Here is a 19,528-nt window from a genome sequence, read left to right on the forward strand (position 1 = left end):
ATCAGCCCGTTAGAACTCTCCGGCTCGTATACCGGAACTTTCAAGCCGAGCGCATGACAGAATAAAACATCTCCGAGGGAAGTTGATCGATAGAAGGAACAAAAGGAGCGGGGAATCGGAAAGCGGGCCGACAGAACATCATGACGAGCTAAGTCGTGAAATGAAAGAAATGAGCCGATTCGGGGCAGGGCGCGCGACGGGCGGAAGCATTAAATTTTAACACGTTCCGGGGGATATTTGCCCAGCAGATTGTGCTCCAAAACGCTCCAGGAATATGAAAATCCTCGCCTCGATGACGTAACGCTGCGAGTCCCTTTCGAGATGAGCCCTGACAGCCGTAAAATGCCACGCTCAGCGAGGCTCATCTAAAATTGAAGTTGAGGTCTTCAGCTTTCAGCTTTCAGCCAGCGGAGCGACGATACAAACGCAGGTAACAGAACTAAGGGCGTATAGCTATTTTTTGAGATGAGCCCTAAATTTTGTCTGAATTGATGTTTTGCAAGGCTCTGCAGGGATATGACAAGCCTCACTCCGGTGACGTAACAGTTTGATTCCCTTTCGAGATGAGCCCTGACAGCCGTAAAATGCCACGCTCAGCGAGGCTCATCTAAAATTGAAGTTGAGGTCTTCAGCTTTCAGCTTTCAGCCAGCGGAGCGACGATACAAACGCAGGTAACAGAACTAAGGGCGTATAGCTATTTTTTGAGATGAGCCCTAAATTTTGTCTGAATTGATGTTTTGCAAGGCTCTGCAGGGATATGACAAGCCTCATCTCCGGTGACGTAACAGTTTGATTCCCTTTTGAGATGAGCCTTGCCGGCCGTAAAATGCCACGTTTAACAAGGTTCATTTAAAATTGAAGTTGAGGTCTTCAGTCTTCAGCCAGCGGAGTGACGATACGAATGCAGGTAACAGAAATAAGGGCGTATAGCTATTTTTTGAGATGAGCCCTAGTTTTTGTTGAACTTAATGCATTGCAAGGCTCACGTGAATGTGAAATTAAACATCCTTTTGTCTGGGGAAATACGACAAAAGCACAGATAACAGAGCTAAGAGTGTGCGTCCAATTTGAGATGAGCCTATTTTCCATACAGAGTGATCCCAAAGTTCCGTGCCTTCCTTGCACAGTAAAACAAGCAGGAAGCTCCAACGCATTGGCGTCGGAGAGCGGCTCTGGGGGCAGTAGTTGTAGTCAAGAATGAGGGCCTAGACACATTTTGTCATTGATGTACAATCCGACAACTGTCGATTCATGTTTTGTAACTTAGCAGATTTACGTAGCCGGTGTATAAATGTGTATTGGGCTTTGATATGGCGAATACATGGCATTATCACTTGTTGTATACTTTTAATTTTGAAAGCTCTTTGGAGGTCCGCTTCCTAAAAAATCTCTGGTTGATAAGTCGTTTAGCGAGGCTGCAAAAAATTTGCATTTTTATATCTGAAAGTGTAGGTATTGGTTTTTTGTATAATTGTTTTTTTGGATTGCTGGAAAAGTAACGCATACTTCTATAATTTAGGACTGAGTCAGGGAAATATAAGGTTCGTTAAATAGTAAATATTCCTAGTACCGTGTGACACTATTGTTAACGAAAAGTTTTTGCAACTTGTCAAAGAGGTTGTTGAATGATCTTCGAATAACTTTTGATGAGCTAGAGGTAATGGTTCTATCTGCAGCTCGTGGACTTCTGTACGATATTGTCCAGAATCATCTAAATTTTCAAAAAGTGTCCGCTTGTTCGATACCCAATTTGCTCATTCATGCATACAAGGAGAAGCGCATGAAAGCTTTAGCAGACATTTTGGAGATGAATCAAGAATTAGATGAAGAATTTATGACTTAAATCACGGCACCTTAATCACGGGATGACCTTAATTACGGCAACTATTTATTGTCCATGAGATGCAGATGGTTCCATTTCCCTAGCTCATCAAAAGGTATTCGAAGATCAATTTCATCAGCCACCCGTACGAACCACGTTTCTAGTGACCCGTACTTGCTTCGCACGTATGAAACATACAATCAGAGAAAACAGAATTCATCTTACAATAATCAATAATCAGTAGGACATGAATCGTTGCGATGTATAATACGACATTATAATGCGGCATTACTATTGTAATTCATTTTAATGTTTAGGGGCATTATAAATCATTATTGCCACGTCGGAATGAAATGTTGTAGACTGAATTGAAAAGCATGTTGGCAAAATTTATTATAAAAATAGTATAACATGTAGGTACATAACATAAAGGTAATACAAATTAAATGATTAGAGCGTGTATATTTCATTACATTATAGGTATATTACAATCATTTTTGTCATTGTTGGAAATTTTGATAGTTTGAATTTTGATAGTTGATAGTTGATAGTTTGAGAGTTGAAAATTTGGTTATTTTATTTAGTTAAGGTGATTCGATAGACGCCATATTTTGTGTCAGAATGGCATGCGACATATCCCATCAATTGGTTCCATTTTTTCATTTACTCATCATTTTTCTCCAATTTTAAGTTTCGCAATTCTGTTTTCAGGAGACTAAAGCACTCACTTATCAATTTGTATATTTATATTGAGTTAAGGGTAGAGACGTATTCCTCACCGGAATTGAGGAATGGAGGTGTTACAGTAAGTCCGGCATTAGGTTCCATTTCGACATCAGCGACGATCAACGCTACGATACTGGAAGCCAGTCTTCCGATATTAAATCCCTAGCGGGGAAGAAAAAAAATGCCTAGATTTCGCTAAAAATCCCTAAATCCCCAGATTTGCTCAAATATACTTAAAAAATCCCTAGATTTTGCAAAAAGCGCCATTTTTTTATGAAGAATCATGATGTCATTCGATGTAGCGATTTGCAATATTTAAATCTGATTGGCTCGTTTGAATTTTGGCGCTCTCTGAAAGCAGTGCTAATCCAGACCAATAAAATGAAAGAATATTAGTTGATTTCTTATTATTAACAGGTTGAATGCAGTTGAATGTCAAGTACATCGAAGGACGCAATCGTTTTAATTTCCGGCTTATTTGCGGGGAAAATAGTGTTGCCAAAAAGGCCTACAAAATATAGATGAAAAAATGTTTTCGATTGTCGAAGCTAGAATTGAGGTTAAAAAGTTGATTTTTGGTAACTTTACCTCATCAAAAAAAAATCCCTAGATTTCCTGAAAAATCCCTAAATCCCTGGAAATTCCGGAAAATCCCTAAATCTAGGAATAAACTCTTAGACATCGGATGGCTGTTGGAAGCATTAGAGTCAACATTTGAAACGCTGCTGCAGAATTTGCCGGGAGTATAATCGAGTGTTGAAAGTCAGTAGAATTGAACAATGTAATAATTGCTTTCCGAAATAAGCGTTATAATAAAAAAACAACGAATCTGAACTGTTAATACTGGAACACACCTTCTGTAAATGTACCTTGCGAGAGATAAGTAAAAAAATAGATGTACTGGAGGAGAAGTGCTTCTCCACAGAGTTTGAAGAAGGAAAAAAAATGCCCAAATTTACTTACTTCAGCATTTTCGGCAAAATCACTGCAATTTCCGAACCTTTTTCTGGCCAGGGGCCAAAATTAAATGATTATGAAGGGCCACTTAGATGTTGTAGATAAAAATAGGACTGTTGAAAAATTCGCCGTTTTCAATAAATATGTACCCGGAATGGAAGACATCTAGGGGAAAATTGTTACGATTTTCCGATGCAAATATTTTCCTACAATCTATTTTCCTGCGTTTTGGGATTATACGTACTAAGCAGGCTAAGGGCCCGTTCGCCAAAACTAATCGGAACTGTATGAATGAATTGCTCCTTTTAAAAATCAAAACAATATCGAATTGCGATATATTACACAGTTAAGATAGGGCTATGTCCTGTCGTAAGCGGCGACATAAAGTCGATATCATTTCAATAATCGCCCCAATGGCCACGATAGTTGTTAGACGTTTACGGTTTCCCTGGTAACCTTTGTTTGCTATCAGCTGATATCGAGTAAATGACTAGGAAGCTCCAACCCAGTGGTTAAAGCTTCCTTAACCGCGAAAACTTTAAAATTCAAATTTTCAAATTTTGAACGTAAAGTACATTTTTTCCATCACGAGATAAAAGCACAAACAAGTTTTGAATTGTTGACTGTATCACCATGATTCCAAAAATACAATACACAACATAGCATTGACTAACAATAAAACAGTATGCAATAAAATAAAGTCATGACAAGGAACATAGCCGAAAATGGCGCCGATTCCCATCAACCAACGCGCGGTCTCTACAATGTAACATGCTGCATTGATACTCCCCAGCTGGGACCGTCCGGAATAGCAGCTCTAGTGCAAGCACCAGAGCCGCTAAAAGTAACCAGAATTTTGCGTTAATATGGGAAGTAAAACAGGGAGGAGGATGGATCTAACGCAAAAAAATAACACAAAAAAAGTAACACCAAACACTTGAATGTTTAGCTGTGTGTTCTCGTCCCTTTTTAGGGTGGTACCTGGTCCCCTTAAAATTTTCGAGTTACTCAAAAGTTGTTTTCTTTGACCTAGGAGCATTTGACATTCATGTTTTTGACTCGATTTGTTCTAAAGTTACAGGGGTGATGTTTGGTGTTGATGGTACGGGACTTTGAGTCATCCCGTATTTGGCTATGTTTTTCGGGGCTCAGACGAAAACAGGGTTGATCTCTCTAGTCAGCAAGGCGACAGACAACATGAGCACAGCAAGCAAAACTAAAGACGAACCTCTACTTGCGCCATTAAAAGAGTTTAAAAGGTCCCTGCCATCTGAAAATTTTCAAGGATGAACCTCTGCAGATCAAATTGCTTTGAAAATTCAGATTTCATGCTCATAATGTTGGAGATTAATTGTTTCAAGATGTTTGTGATTAACGTGTAAAAGAACACAGAAGTGCATTTCCGTTCATAATTGCCGTCACAATCAAGAAAAAAACAATTTGTTGACCGACATTTTGAGAGACTGAATAAGCTGGAAGAGAAGATATTCTGAGAAAATATTACTAATGACTGAGCAAATTATGATTTTGATCCCAAATATAGATGTTGAAGCCATTCGCGTTTGACTTCGCAACACCACTGGCGAGGCGTGAATGATCGATTATAGATACTTTCCCCCTTTGAAGCTGTGGTAAAGAATCGATTGCGACTTGTTCGTTGCGAACACCTTGTTTATCGATCCTTTACCATAGGTTGAAACGGCAGATCAATCGATATATCGCAAAGCCCGCTACGCCACTGCGGGACACCCTGTTCATAAGGCTATGCTATCTAGGGCTCACGTCAAAATAAAGCTACGCCCTCTAGTCAGCAAAGCAATGAAAAAAACACAGCCAACAAAACTAAGGGTGTATTTCCTATTTAACGTGAGCTCTTTCCTTCATATAACTCTATGCTATCCGGGGCTCACGTGAGAATGGAGTTACGCCCTTGCACGGCGGGAACGAGGGAAAACAGGCGGGGGCCGGGGCTGGGAGCGCGCTTGGCGAATTCAAAATGTCGTCTTCTCCGGTGGCCTTTGACATTTAATGTATACCTTCGCGCGGAATCGCAACCTCACCTCCTCCGATTCGCCGTTATTGACTCAGCGCTGCCGGTAACAGAGCACAGCTCCCAACCCAGGCACTTCGCCATTTTTTCCCGGCTCAACGTCGGAACTCCGGAAAGTTTCCCGACCCGTGAAGTTTCGCGCGAAATTTCCTCAAAAGAAGGCTCTTGTTTGGCTCTTCGACGAGGTATTCGCAGACTTGGAGAGGAAACATTCGTTGCTTTTCACGTTTCCCCTGACGAAAATGCACGAGTAGAATCGAAAAAGGCAATTTTTGGCATTAGTGCCGCTGCAAAAGACAGTAACATGAAAACCATATTTAAGGTAAAGTTTCTCGGAAAATTTCCTCAAAAGAATGGTCTTGCTTGGCTCTTAAACAAGTTACCAACAGACTTAGAGAGGAAAAATTCATTGACATTTCCACGTTTTCCCTGACAAAAATGCACGAGTTGAACTGAAAAGGCAATTTTTGGCATTATTGCCACCGCAAATGACAGAAACATGAAATCCATTTTTAAGGTAAAGTTTCACGCAAAATTGCCTCAAGAAAAGGCTCTTGTCTGGCTCTTAGAGACTTGACTGATTTTGGTATGTTTGGCTGCATCTACAGAATTGGAGAGGAAAAATTCTTGACTTTTCCACGTTTTTCCTGACCAAAATGCACGAATTGAACTGAAAATGAACAATTTTTGGCATTACTACCACTGAAAATGACAGAAACACGAGAGCCATTTTTCTTAAGATATTAATCATTCAGTGGAGAATTTGCAGGTGTCTAAAATTGATAAAATTTCAAGTTTAAGATGAAACTACTACCAGATCTGGGCATGAGGATATCTTTGGTTTCTGAATTGAGCAATTATTCGAGGAAATATGACGGAAAAACCTATTCAATTAAAATATACGTGTTTAAATGGGAAACTCCGTCTGATGGCGTCACAAGGTGGCCCATTTTCCCAATTTTGAACCTATTTCCCTAAAATTTCCCAGCTTAGAAAAAATTATGAAAAATACTACGAACTCAGCTCATTAAGCACATTCAGGTACAGCAATATAATTTTTTCGTGCAATTCTCCATTGACTTAAATTGAATTTCCTTACTGAAACTTATTTCCCTGATCACTTTTCAGAGTTTAACCCGAAGCATTGCGCCCAAAATTAGGGGTCGCATTTATAGGCGTTTTTAAGAAGATCCTTGCCTTAAGGAGGCCCCGTAAGGCTCACATTGTGAATAAGGGAGGTTGAAGGAACCCTTTAATATACCAACGCAAGAAAGACAGTTTTTCCAAACCTCGAGTAAAATTCAGTAGTAGGACTCTTGAAAAATCTTGTTGAGAATTATTCCGGAAAAATTGATCGTTTTATAATGATATCTTGAGAGTTTCCTTAAATATTTTTTAACCATAATGCAAACCATGTGGGCTCTCCTGAAGAAAGGAGCTGTGAAAGGAATGACTATGAAATGGACAATACTGTGAAAATGAATACGTACAAGTTTAAGGATAGCTTGGTTTACATGTCTAATCGCATTATACCACTATTCGTGTTCTGGTGTGCGCGGTGAAGTGTCCCCAGGAATTGAAGGAACTTTCTCTACCAACCGCTTTTAATTTGACTGAACGATGGACTACCAGATACATCTGGTAACTTATGTGATTAGAGGACATGCGGGCTCTATGATTCACAGAAAGTCTCTCGTAGGCATTTACTTAAATGTGTTATGAAACACTTGGTTGATGGCAGAAAAAAGCTTCGTCAGTGCTTTGCATATGCATTGCTCTATATGACTTTGCTAGCAACACGTGCATCAATGAATCCAAACACAACTAGGGGCCGAAAATTTGCTTTTGCAAGCAAAAGCGGGCTGCACACGCGGTCACCAAAAATGTCACTTAAATGTATGTAAAAAAAATATAATTGTAGTGAGACATATTGCCTCACCGAAAAACGATATTCGTAATGTATTTAAATGGAGAAAAAACAGTGTTGCCTACTTGCAAAATCGCCTTTGCACGTGTCCATATTATTCTAATGGGTTTAGCAGGACCCTAAAAGATGACCAGAGTCGTACTAAAATTTGAGGGCTATAAGCGTAAAAAAGTAATTTTTGATCGAAATATGCTTAAAAAAACTAAGAAAATGAAGGAGATTTATATTCTCTCCAATGAAAGAGTGATGGAAGGGCACAGTGGATCCCGCCGTATTATCAAAAAATACTAACCCACTTATTTGAGTGACTGCATATTAGGGTTCTAAACGCACCCACGGGGGTCGTCCTATCGTGCTATGGTAAAACGCCGTATATGGATCTAATCAAATTCTTTGGTGAATACCAATTTTCTAACAAACTTGAGTATTTTTTCCCCCGAAATATTTACACTAATTTTTTCGCAATTCAACCCAACGCACCTCAACATTTCTTCAAAAATAAATATTTTATCAAGAGAAATTTGACAACATTCAAATGCTCATACGGCTTTCATCCTCAGCGTAGGAGAGTTTAGACCATATTCACGGTCCAAAAACTTCCCTCCGTATATCCTATCCGGGGCATATCGAGAGGCTTCGAAGAAATTGCAGTCCTCCAATAAATTCATATTTTCAATAATGTAGGGTGGTGTAATTCAGGCTGAAACTCATGAATATTTTATTTGGATCGAAGCACCGGTTTTTTTAAAAAAAACTTTTCTCCAGCTTTTCCAGCAAATAAAGCGGCCGAAAAAGCAAAGTTGAGGCGATCTCATCTTGACAGATAGTATGCTCGATTGAGGCAGAAATTAAGGATGTACGTAAGTGGCAAGGCGTGCATCGATATTTCCCCATTTGAAGCTGTGGTGAAGAATCGATATTAGAGGTGTTCGTTCCGAACACCTCGCTCATCAATCCTTTTCTATAGGTTTAAATGGCATATCAATCGATCTATCGCAAAGCACGCCACGCCACTGATATATACATGAGAGAATTCTATTTAAACTCATCCGGGCAAGATATGCTTGTTAGGTTGCCAAAGCCCGTACCCAAGATACATGAATATAATGTGGCTAAGCCTTTCAAAGGGCATTTGGACCAGGGATAGAAAATTTCAGGAAATTTAATCCTCCAAATTTGGACCCATTAGAGTAATATTTAGATCAAAATTAATCAGAACTGCAAGTTAAAAGAGTAATGATTTCAACTTTCGAAATATTAATGAAAATCGTCAACATTTTCGCTAGAAATCTCCAAGAGATGGGCACAACGTTGGTCCTATTCTCCTGAGGATGATTGAAAATTTTATTCCGATTGATTTGATGAGGTCTTTATATTTAATGGATTTTCGTTTTTTATAAATTTGATGATTAATTTGAAATTTTAATTTTGAGATTTTTAATTTAATGTGCTCGGCATTAGGTGGTCTGACAAATCCTGGTCACTTGAGGAAGACGAAGAGGTCGAAATTTTATTTTCCCGATAAATATTTTGGGGGTTGGGATATAGCACGTTTGAATCCTACGGACGTTCAATATTTTACTCTGAATTCGTCAAAATCAAATGGATACAATAATTAAATATACCTTATTCTGTGCAACGTTGCATATCGCGGTGCGTTTAGAGATTTAAACTAAAAATTTTTGAGATAGAGAACTTCATTTGGGATTTCATGAAATATAGATTGCATAAAATTTCTCCTCACTGAGTTTCCTAAAACTTATTGAAAATTCCGTGGCCTAAGTATGTAACTTGTAATAAATAACGGATGATTCGATAAGGAACTCTAAATCCCACCTAAAGATGCTTCTTTTCAGGAATTTCTGAATTGAATTTTTACTATATCTATGCATTTTATAGCCTCCTGAGTATATAATAAAACAAAGTTCTCTAGCCGCTGCGTGGCCCAACCCCCAGAGGACGCTCCGCGACCTCTAAGGCCTGCTTTACGGGCCACCGCATAGCTTAATCTGAATAGGAGCTCATTCATTTAGAAACTATCTTTTATCGATAGCTGTAAAAAATCATGAAAATCGGCCCGGGAGATTCTTAGAACGAACTGCGATAAAAAATGAAATAATTTAAATAGTTTAACTGGGAAAATTCACAAGTTTATAATGCAGTATACAAAAACCTGGGTTGTATTTCCAAAATCTGAATTGAGCGGGATCTGTAAGGGACTATCACCTGTCTCAACTCACAAAAACCATGGAAATCAGAACGACAGAATGAAGGGTGAAAAGGAGTGGAAAGTCATGGGGTCATCAGAGGGCTCCAACATTAGTATGAAATTACAACGTGAAATTTAATTTTATAAAATTCCATGGAATTTCGCATCTTTGAGTGCAAAGACTCGTGGTTTCACCTTCAAAATCTCGTTAAACTCTACGAGCACCTGCGTGATTTTAATCCTCCCGTACTGACAGTGGAGTCTTGATTATCCGCGGTTCAATCATCCGCGTTTTTCCTCGACGTCTTTGGACCATATAGATTGCAATTCTATGGCGCAAACTTCTATAAAAAAAATTATTCTAGAGAGGACGTTTACCAAAATGACGCCTATGAGGTGAAATTCCTTCATTTTCGACCAATTATAGTCTATGAATAGATTTTTTCTAAGCACAGCCTGTCAGAAACCCTTCCTGGCCAATCAGCGGGCTGATTATTGAAATTTATAGGCAAAAAAGTGATGGACCAAAAAGACGAAAAAAAGGAGCGATCCTATTGGTGGAAGTAGGTGGTTGCAATGGGCAAGGTAAGTAAGTAATTGATTGACTAAAGGTAACTCACGGGAGACCCTATAACGAGTCCATCATTTTCCCTTTTAGTCTATAGCAAGCACTTACATGTCTCAACCAATAGGATCGCTCCATTCCGCCGTGCTAAGGAAGAACGCCATATTCGAGAGTTGTCAAATTTCCTTCGATAAAATGTGTGTTTAGGAGGAACGTTATGAAGATTTTTCATTGAAATGTTCAGGAACTTTAGGTGAGATTAGGACCGAAATCATCTGAAAAATCGGAAGGAAAATATTCACAAGTTCACCAGGAAATTCGTGTTTTATCGAAGGAAATTTGGCAATGACTGAGGGTTCATACGGCGTTTCTCCTTCCACCGCAGCTTCCCTTCTGTCTTCTACGTCTATCGCTTTGTCTATCAATGTCAATAATCAGCCTACAGACTCGTTTTGATTATTCGCGGAAGCTCTTATACCAATCTCCGCGGGGTCCCTATGTACTATCACTCTGTGTCCCATACGTTTAATGCAATTCACAGAAACACTGAATTTTACAATTTTCGCAAAAAAAACGCAGACGAAAATTCTGAGTGTGTGGGCGTTGACGACGATCCTTGGCGCTGCCGTTCCCAGCAACTGGGGCCAGATCTCACCCGACGAAACCACGTAGGCCCGTATCCTGGGTGTCACATAAACGACCTGGCCCCGACCCAAAGACGAAAATTGAACGTACACCAATCACAGATCGGGAAACTAGGTAAAAGTTAGGTTAGGCGCCAACTTACCGAAATCGGTTAAATCCTACGAACCCGAAGCAGGCTCGCGTCCCAGGGATAAAAACTCCTCTCGGAAACTACTCCGGTCGTAAAAAAGGGGGCGGGGAGCCACCGGAACCGCACGTGAGAGGCTTAGACTAAGGATCACCGATGCGTTACGAAAAAGGCTACACGTCACCTCACGTCACCTCACGTCGGAGAGTCAATAGGGTTGAGCGCCGCCCTGACCACACTAACAACAAATAACAAGGGGGGGAACGAAGGGTATAACAACTATTGCTATGTCCGTGAGTACTCCTACACGTCCGGGGCTGGGCTCGTCGCGGGACGACGGGTTGCGCCTCGATCGTCGGGTGCGTGGAGGAGGCTATGGAGCTCGGAGGACTGCACGCATACTAGACTCGCACGGAAGGCAGAGTTGGCACAGGGCGGTTCTCAGCTCGGCGAGGCTCCCTGTGAGACATCGATCGCCCGTCGGCTCATGCCCGGGAAAGTTCATCCCGCAGCACACGGGGGTGGAACCTCCAGCTCGCCCGCCGGCGGTGCCGGATCGACGCCGGGAATTTCGTCCCTCGAGCGCCGCGGTGCGGCCCGCAGTGTAGGTCGAATGACTTTGCACTTCGGTGTCCCGGATCTACAATTGAACGTATCCATGCTAAAAGGAACTGGATGTTGGAGTTTTTTAGCCAACGTGCGTAAAAAGTTCAACTTAAAGCTGAAATCTCATTAGAGAGGGAAAAGCTCATACAAGCACAATGGAGATGTTGCATGTGTGAGGGATTTGCGATTTGACTGTTGTTTCTTATGTTAAAGTTCGCGAGAAACTCGATGGTGCCACTGGTTTTCTCTGAAATCGACTCCCAAGATCAAAAAAAGCTCTCAAAGTGAGGCCAAAATGGAGGGGATATCCCACCCTACCCTGAGAGTCCACCTCTACATCAAAACAAACTCTCCATGCAAAGATAGGGAGCAAATACAGTAGCAGGGTTGCCACTTTATTTGGGGACTCCAAAACTGAACACACGACATCACTGCTAATGTATTTGCTCCCTATCTTTGCATGGAGAGTTTGTTTTGATGTAGAGGTGGACTCTCAGGGTAGGGTGGGATATCCTCTCCATTTTGGCATCAACTTGAGAGCTTTTTTTGAGCTTGAGAGTTGATTTCAGAGAAAACCAGTGGCACCATCGTGTTTCTCGCGAACTTTTACTTAAGAAAATGGTCAAATCGCAAATCTCTCACACATGCAACATCTCCATTGGACGTATTTTTATCGAACAGATTTATGTGCAGGTGAGAAATATGGGGTGTGCTAGTTAGTTCCCTGGCCGTAAGAGTAAATGAGAATAATAAAGCGCCAGTGACGTTAACGGGGATGGATGCCGTCGTCGCGGTCGTAGTGGTCATTAACTCATGAGCCCTGTCCACAACGCTCTCGTGCCATGCCCGCGGCTCATAGATCCCGCATTCAGTTGGCACACAGTTCTCTTTGCTGAATTTAAAATCCTGCTTTTCCAATTCTTCAAAAGGAATCACACCCACTTCTACATTGTTTCTTAAGCAGATTCCTAGAGCACACCCCATATTTCTCACCTGCACATAGTTCTGTTTGATATAAATACGTCCAATTGGACGAATTTGTGCTGAAATGAGCTATGTGAAAGTGGAAAGATAGGGTGTGCTCGTGCAAGCTGGATAAGAAACAATGTAAAAGTGGATGTAGTTCCTTTTGAGAAAATGGAAAAGCGGGATTTTACAGTAAATCAAAAGGAACTGAGCGCTAACTAGTGAGCCGTGGGCATGTGACAAGAGCGTCGTGCACAGGGCTCATGAGCTCCACGGATCGCCCCGTCGCGTCGTGCCCGCTATTCCATCCGCTATTGTTACACATAAGTCCTCATATAGTTAACAGCCAGAGAAACGTGGTATCAGCAATTTTGGAAAAATCGAGTTGTTGGGCACGAGAACAGGGGACTTAGAAATAGAGAAAAAAATTGAGATAAGACGCCCTTACTTAGAGGGGTTAATTTCGAACAAGTCGGGGCAAAAAACACTCAACAATTTTGAAAATTGACTTTTCATGAGCATTCCGGAGTTTGTGGGTTGCGGGGAGATGCTTGAAAATTGGAATTTGGGAGCGAATTTTTCACAGATTATGCAAAAAGACTAGTACCTATTACTTGAAATCTTAATATCTCATTTTTTTCAAAAACTGCACTTATGCGCCTTATCCTCCAAGCCCCTCAATCCCTCATAGACTAAGCTACTAAGTTGCTTTTGCTCCTCTCGCACCTTCATAGTTCTCCTAACTGTAGTGTATTTCACTGCTGCTACCGGGAGTCCACTTGCACTGGCCTACTCATTTTTCCACTTCTTATTTCAACGCCGAGTGAACGGCCCGTTTCTAAAAAGGTTTGGCTTGGTATTACATTCAAGGAAGAAGCAAACAAAGTCAAAATGTAGGAAATACATAGAAAATTACTTATTTTTTAGTATATCACAGCAACATCAAAAGAAGTCTACTTTGCGCATCGAAAATTGTTGGGCGTTACTAGGTTCAAAATGTTTGCAGAACCCCAGTCTACGGATTTGTCCTGACTCCTCATTGTGAATTTGTGTATGCTAAGATCCTATTTTTGTTGTATTCAATTCACGTATCAAAAGTACCAGTTGACTGTGGTATCCTTAAGGATCAGTTTCCAGCGTTTCAGGTCAGTGGCGTAGGCGTGCTATGCGATGTATCGATTGATCTGCCATTCAAGCCTATGATAAAGGATCTATGAGCATGGAATTTGCAAAGAACACCTTAATAATCGATTCTCTACTATAGCTTCAAATGGGGGAGTATCGATAATCGATCATTCACCCCTCGCCATTGCTCCAGGTCATCAGTGCGCCAGTAGATGGAAAACATTCGCATTGATATCAGAAAAATTGTGTATCTTGTACCGTGCAGATCAGAATTCATACCATGTAGTTTTTATTTAAAAATACGTTTTTTTCAAAACGCAAACTTCAACCCACCATAATTTTGGTTCAGCTAAACATTTTTGGGCGCCGTTCGTCCCAACATGTTCGCAAATCACTCCTATATGCTCTGGTTTCAATTTTGAGTTTTTGTGGATTTGAGTCCGTGAACGGTTACATTTTGGGGTCTGGGGGATTAGGAGGGGGGAAGGGGGGTTAAGGATTCGACCCCGAGATCCCCACGCTGGGCACGCCGTCCCGTCCGTCAGTTGCGCGGGGTTCCCGCAGCGCGGCAGCACTGTCGGTCATCCTCCACGGGCAGAGACTAGAGGTCAATCGATAGGAGCAAACCGGTCGGTGTGACACAATGCAACCGATGCTACGCGATGTCGACGTGCTTCTCCCGACTCGCACAGACAAATGACCCATTCCACGATTCCGAATGTCTCGAATCCGTCGATTTTCCCACCCCACCCCATCCCCCAACCCCCAACCCCGCCCCCACCTCCCCCGCTTTTTGTTACCTAGTTCCATCTCGCCTCCACCGTCGCCGGGCCGGGCCTCCTTGCTGCGCCGCGTCGCCTCCCCCCCCCCTCCCCCCACCCCCGGGACCTCACACGAGGCTTAATGGTACCGTGGAAATTAATGTAATTCACCATAAATCAATGTAATTCACCATAAATCAATGTTGAACAGCGACACTCTCCACGCCCTTCTTTTCTGATTCTTTTGCATTCCGTAATTCATCAATTACAATCTCATTCATTTTACAAGCCCCCCCCCCCCCTCCTGATCCCTGCCCCGTCGCGCCCGGTTCGCTGTTATAATTTTCGTTTTCGATCGCACCCCCCATCCCCTCCCCCACCTCACCGCCCGCGTCCGTTTTTTTTTATTCACTTTTTCTTCCGAAATGCTGATCTGGGTCACGCGGAGACAAACGGTGGGCGCGTCGGTGCCGAGTTGGATCCGATAAAAGTTGGACCGTTGAGTAGCCGTTGTTTGTTTGCTGGGTCGCGGTTTCGCGCGGGGTATTCGTCGAGTTCCTGTTGAGCAACTGTTGACTGCACCGTTGTCGTCGATAGTATCCGAGACAGTATCTGAGTTTTGTGCACGGTTACCAGTGAGTTCTTGCTAAGTAACTGTTGACTTCATCGTTGCCGTTGATAGCATCTGATTGTGGGCCTCAAATTTTGTGCAAGGTTATCGTTGATGAATAGTATCTAAGTCACAAGCTTTGAATAGGGTTATCGTTGAATTCCTGTTGAGCAACTATTGAATGCATCGGTGTCATTGATAGCACACGAGTCACACATTTTCAAAGGGCAAATTTAATTGCCGCGTGCTGGAAATATGCTGAGTTCACGAGGATTTTCAATGATTTTTTCTGACAGGAGAAATTTGAGAAAAGACATTTAATAATTTTTAAAAAAAAAATTGCAACTGTGTGACGTTCTAGAGCGATATTTCCTAGTCATTTATTTGAGTTTTAGTAGATTGAATAATGCTGTCATGATTCTTTCAATAATTGAGTCATCTTTTGTGGAAAAGACGTGCGAACTTTGGCATCCCGCGCAGATCGTGGTTCCGAACATACATTCAGTCACAGTTCAACGATGACTTCGCACTTGATTGCTGATTATACGTATGTTACGATGATTCTTCCGATGCGATGTACCGTTCACGGAAAAAAAGACGTAGGAGTCAAACTGTTGGATGATACGGACATTTACAACTCATTGTAATGGTACTCCAATTAATTGTGGCACTCGTGGTAGCACCCCAATAAATTAGGTTACTAGCCTAAATGTTGCGGTACTACCAGGATTGATTGAAAATTTCCATATCATCCGACAAATTGGAGTAGTGCCACAATTTTAGGGAATATAACCCCTAACACTTTTTTTCCGTCTTGATTGAATAATGCATATTGAATCGCAAGTAAGAGTCATCATTGATACAAGTACATACTGAATTGCACGTCCTTATGGAGCTTCCGCTGAGTTGTTGATGACTATCAACTGAGTCACTGCTATCATTACCATTACAATTAGACGTATTTATGCTAAAAGGAACTATGCGCATAGGGTTTGCGTGTAACATAGCTCCTTTTAGCACAAATACGTCCAATTGCTTGTAAATTGAATCGCAATCAAAGGCGAAATTATCGAGGGTTAAGTTGTCGTTGAGACACTGCTGATGACTAATCGCGAGGAAGATTGATCATGCGCTGAGTAGGAACTGATTGTGACTGTAGATCTAACTGTTGAGTTCCCGATGAGTTTCAATTGAAGTGATTCGCCGAACAGCGGGCACTCCACTGGAATCTGACAACAGGGACGAGCTAATCGATGGTTTAACCGGTTGTCGATCCGCCGAGGCCGAGAGGTCTGATTGAGTGCGTCCGTAAATTAGACGGGAGCCCAGATTGCACACATGATGCAGCATTCGTAACGGTTCGTTAAACGTCATCAGATAACGTCGTGCAGATCCAATGGAACATTGTAACTGCGTCACACACAGCATTCGGATCGTCATTGCTTGCTTGCGGAGACTTCGCTTTAGCATTGGTGCCGACTTTGGTCGACCGAAATTAAGCCTATTTCTACAACCAAGAAGAATTAATACCTAAAATGTGGCTCGAATTGCACTGAAACATTTTTTCATGAGATATTAATTTTATATATTCGATGCAAGAATCGTGTTCTACGTGAAATTCTAGTTAAGAATCGTGTATCAAAATTCTTAAATTCGTACCTTGTCTAGTGGTCCATTCCGCTTACCACTTATTTTTAAACACAGAAAGAACTTTTCATCAGAATCTTAAAATCCTCTCTCGTCGATCTCCTAGACAAAGATCGCTCCATTCAAGATATTGTCTCCGTGGACTCAGGTTACAGTTCCATTAGACATCTCTCCGGTGGATGGTCACATCGATGGCCAAAGTGCGTAACCACGTATCTCCGTTTGCGACGTTGCAGACTTGCTGCCATAATTTTTTTTTTTTTTTGAAAACTGACTGACATAATTTCTTGAAAACATTTTTGAATTTTCTTCTCTAATGGTTGAATATTCTGTACAAAGTTCAAACTTCAAAGGTAGCTTGATTTCTTTTGAAAAATAAAATAGGAGCGGAAATATTGGAACATCGCCACAAGGATACGTGATTTCCGATTTAGGCCGTCGACATACTACAAGTTTTGTTACATTTTCATGCTATTAAATCAAGCTTTTTCGTGTTGTCTAAAGGGCTTCCTTGCGGAACTGATGGAATTTCCTCCCTCGGGAATCCTGGTTGAAACGCCCCCCCCCCCCCCAAAAAAAAGTTCAGCCGGTCCCTCTCCTCTTTTGACACTGCGCTGCAACCCCAAAACTTTTAGGGCTCATCAAACGCGGCTCCAAATAAAGCAGACAGTAAAACCCCCGCCAACAATACAATGGTGAGGTTAAACCACGTGATACAACTATTCGTGCTCCGGCGTACGCTCAGAGGTATCACGTGGAATTGAAGGAGTTTTCAATTTTTCGAACCGCGCTCTCTCCTGAGGCCTGAAGATGCTCCCGAAAAAGATCAAACCAAGTACTTTGTTTCTGCTTGTGTTTGAAAACCTGTAGAGGGAACGTGTTGTCTGTTAAGCACTATCCAATATCCTAACATTTTGAGTAGTTAAGTTTATTTTGGTGCCAACAGGCGAAGCTAAACACTGCATTTCTAATTAAAAATTTGGTGCGCCAAGCAAGGAATCTGAAAATTTAAATTTTTTTCCCCCCTATAAGATAGTATTTTAACTTCGAATTTCAATCTGTATTTTGAAAATTGTATGACTTGTTGAGCTATTTGATTTTACCTATTTCTGAAATGAAAATATGATATTTTAATTTAAATTTAAATTTCTCTCTAATCTGTTCCAAAACCCTGAAGTCTATCTTTAGAACCTCACTGTTATGATATTGTAAAATTAAGCTGATATAACAAGCAATCAATATAACTAATAGATTTAAAGGTATTACTGTAGTTCTAAACTTATATTCATTTAGTAAAAATGAAATGGTTGTTAAAGGTTTAAGGGCATCCGTTGAGATCTTTGACGCCAGGTTGATTTTACATTTTTGAGGGGGTTTTCTTGTGCCAACATTTTCGTAGGACACTCTTTGCAGCAGTGAGTGCACTACCTCTATTCTGAGTTTCAAGAAGTATTTCTGGTTTTCATTTCCATCGGTTAGGCGTTTTCGAGAACCGAATGAATGATTCAATTGTGGAACGAGTTGACCTGGCCATTAAGATCAAAATCGATAAACACGGGAAAAAACTCTCCTATTTGACATGAGAAAGGGATAGCGCGTAAGAATGCTATTTTCCTACCTACCATGCTACCGTGCTAAAGAAGGACGGCGTACGAACATTCGAGAGTTGCCAAATTTCCTTCAATTAAATGTTTGTTTTTTAGGAAAGTTATGAATGTTTTTCCTTGAAATTTTCAGGGACATTCGGTGAAATTGCGAAAAAAACTATCTGCAAAATTGAAAGGAAAATATTAATGAGTTTACCAGGAAATTCGTGTTTTATCAAATAAATTTGGCAACGATTGCGAAGCTTCATACGGCGTTTTTCCTAAGCACGGCAGCATACCAACCGAATTGGACTGCATTTTGCAATTTGGACCCATAAATTCTGGCTCATCTGAAAAAACACGTATGTGCATAGGGAAACTGGTGGTACATACGTTGTTCTTAAATTGGGATAGGATTTATAGTTCTAAATTGCAAAATGCAGTCCAATTATTCCACAGCGTTCTTTGACTGAAATAAGTAGCTCCCATCAGATTTTCGCGCTTACTAATCGAAAGCCTCAGGCGCCAACGTTCCTCTCATCCTAACAAAACAAGAGCTTCTCTCTCCTCCACCGGCAAGCCCCTTTCACACCGAACGGAAATTAGACGAGATAAAGTCAGTTGATTCTCTCTAGCAACCCCCCTCTCGCTCTTTTTTCGGTGAAAAACTAATTATCCTCATCTATTGATACTCGCATCTCGATGATCAAACCGCTGCAGAGCGAAAGGCGAAAAAAACCTCCGAGAGGAATTTTCTGATTGGTTGAATGTCTTCAGAAGCTTTGAAATTATCTTGGCCTTTAATCATCATCGCATTTCGAATTCCTTACAGAGTCGGGTTTTGATGGTTGAATCTTATCGGCGACTAATTTTGCAAGTTTGCGAAGTGGATATTCACCAATAGGAAATCCAAGAGGGCGTAGAGATAGAATAGGAAATGGTCGCATTTCGGGCATCTTGGATTTTGTCGATGACGTAGGTAGGTACAGACTGCCAAAATATTGCAATTTTCAAATTTGTTCTGATTTATACAAAAAATGTGACTAACGTGATCAAAAATGACCATGCAAAACTCCTGGAATGAATTAAAATTGAAATCAAAATTTAGAAAGGCAAAATTTTGAACGGGAATTGTGGAAATGGGAATGGATCAGGTTTGATACAAAGGAACCGAGTAAGAAGCAGTTGTTTCATAAAG

At 41.1% G+C, this 19,528-nt stretch overlaps 2 protein-coding genes across 6 annotated transcripts in view; one reads left to right on the forward strand and one right to left on the reverse strand.

The window, feature by feature from the left end:
• The window catches only part of LOC140223753 (plasma membrane calcium-transporting ATPase 3-like), a 310,994-nt gene extending 299,545 nt beyond the window's left edge, over positions 1 to 11,449 (reverse strand). Inside the window, exon 1 of the mRNA XM_072303319.1 lies at positions 11,045 to 11,449. The gene's annotated coding sequence lies outside the window, so the exon portion shown is untranslated. The remainder of the gene's footprint in view (positions 1 to 11,044) is intronic.
• Positions 1 to 19,309, forward strand: part of LOC109038282 (protein D3) — a 28,814-nt gene extending 9,505 nt beyond the window's left edge. The window contains exons 6-7 of one of the 5 annotated variants that reach the window (XR_011900362.1): positions 249 to 672; positions 19,163 to 19,309. The gene's annotated coding sequence lies outside the window, so the exon portion shown is untranslated. Of the gene's footprint in view, positions 1 to 248; positions 673 to 4,581; positions 5,005 to 19,162 lie in introns of those variants that run through there. The other 4 variants (XR_011900363.1, XR_011900364.1, XM_072303346.1 and 1 more) reach the window with 4 other exon arrangements.
• The last annotated feature ends 219 nt before the right edge of the window (positions 19,310 to 19,528 follow it).

This window comes from Bemisia tabaci, chromosome 8 (genome assembly GCF_918797505.1).
Source record: "Bemisia tabaci chromosome 8, PGI_BMITA_v3".
Lineage (NCBI taxonomy): Eukaryota > Metazoa > Arthropoda > Insecta > Hemiptera > Aleyrodidae > Bemisia > Bemisia tabaci.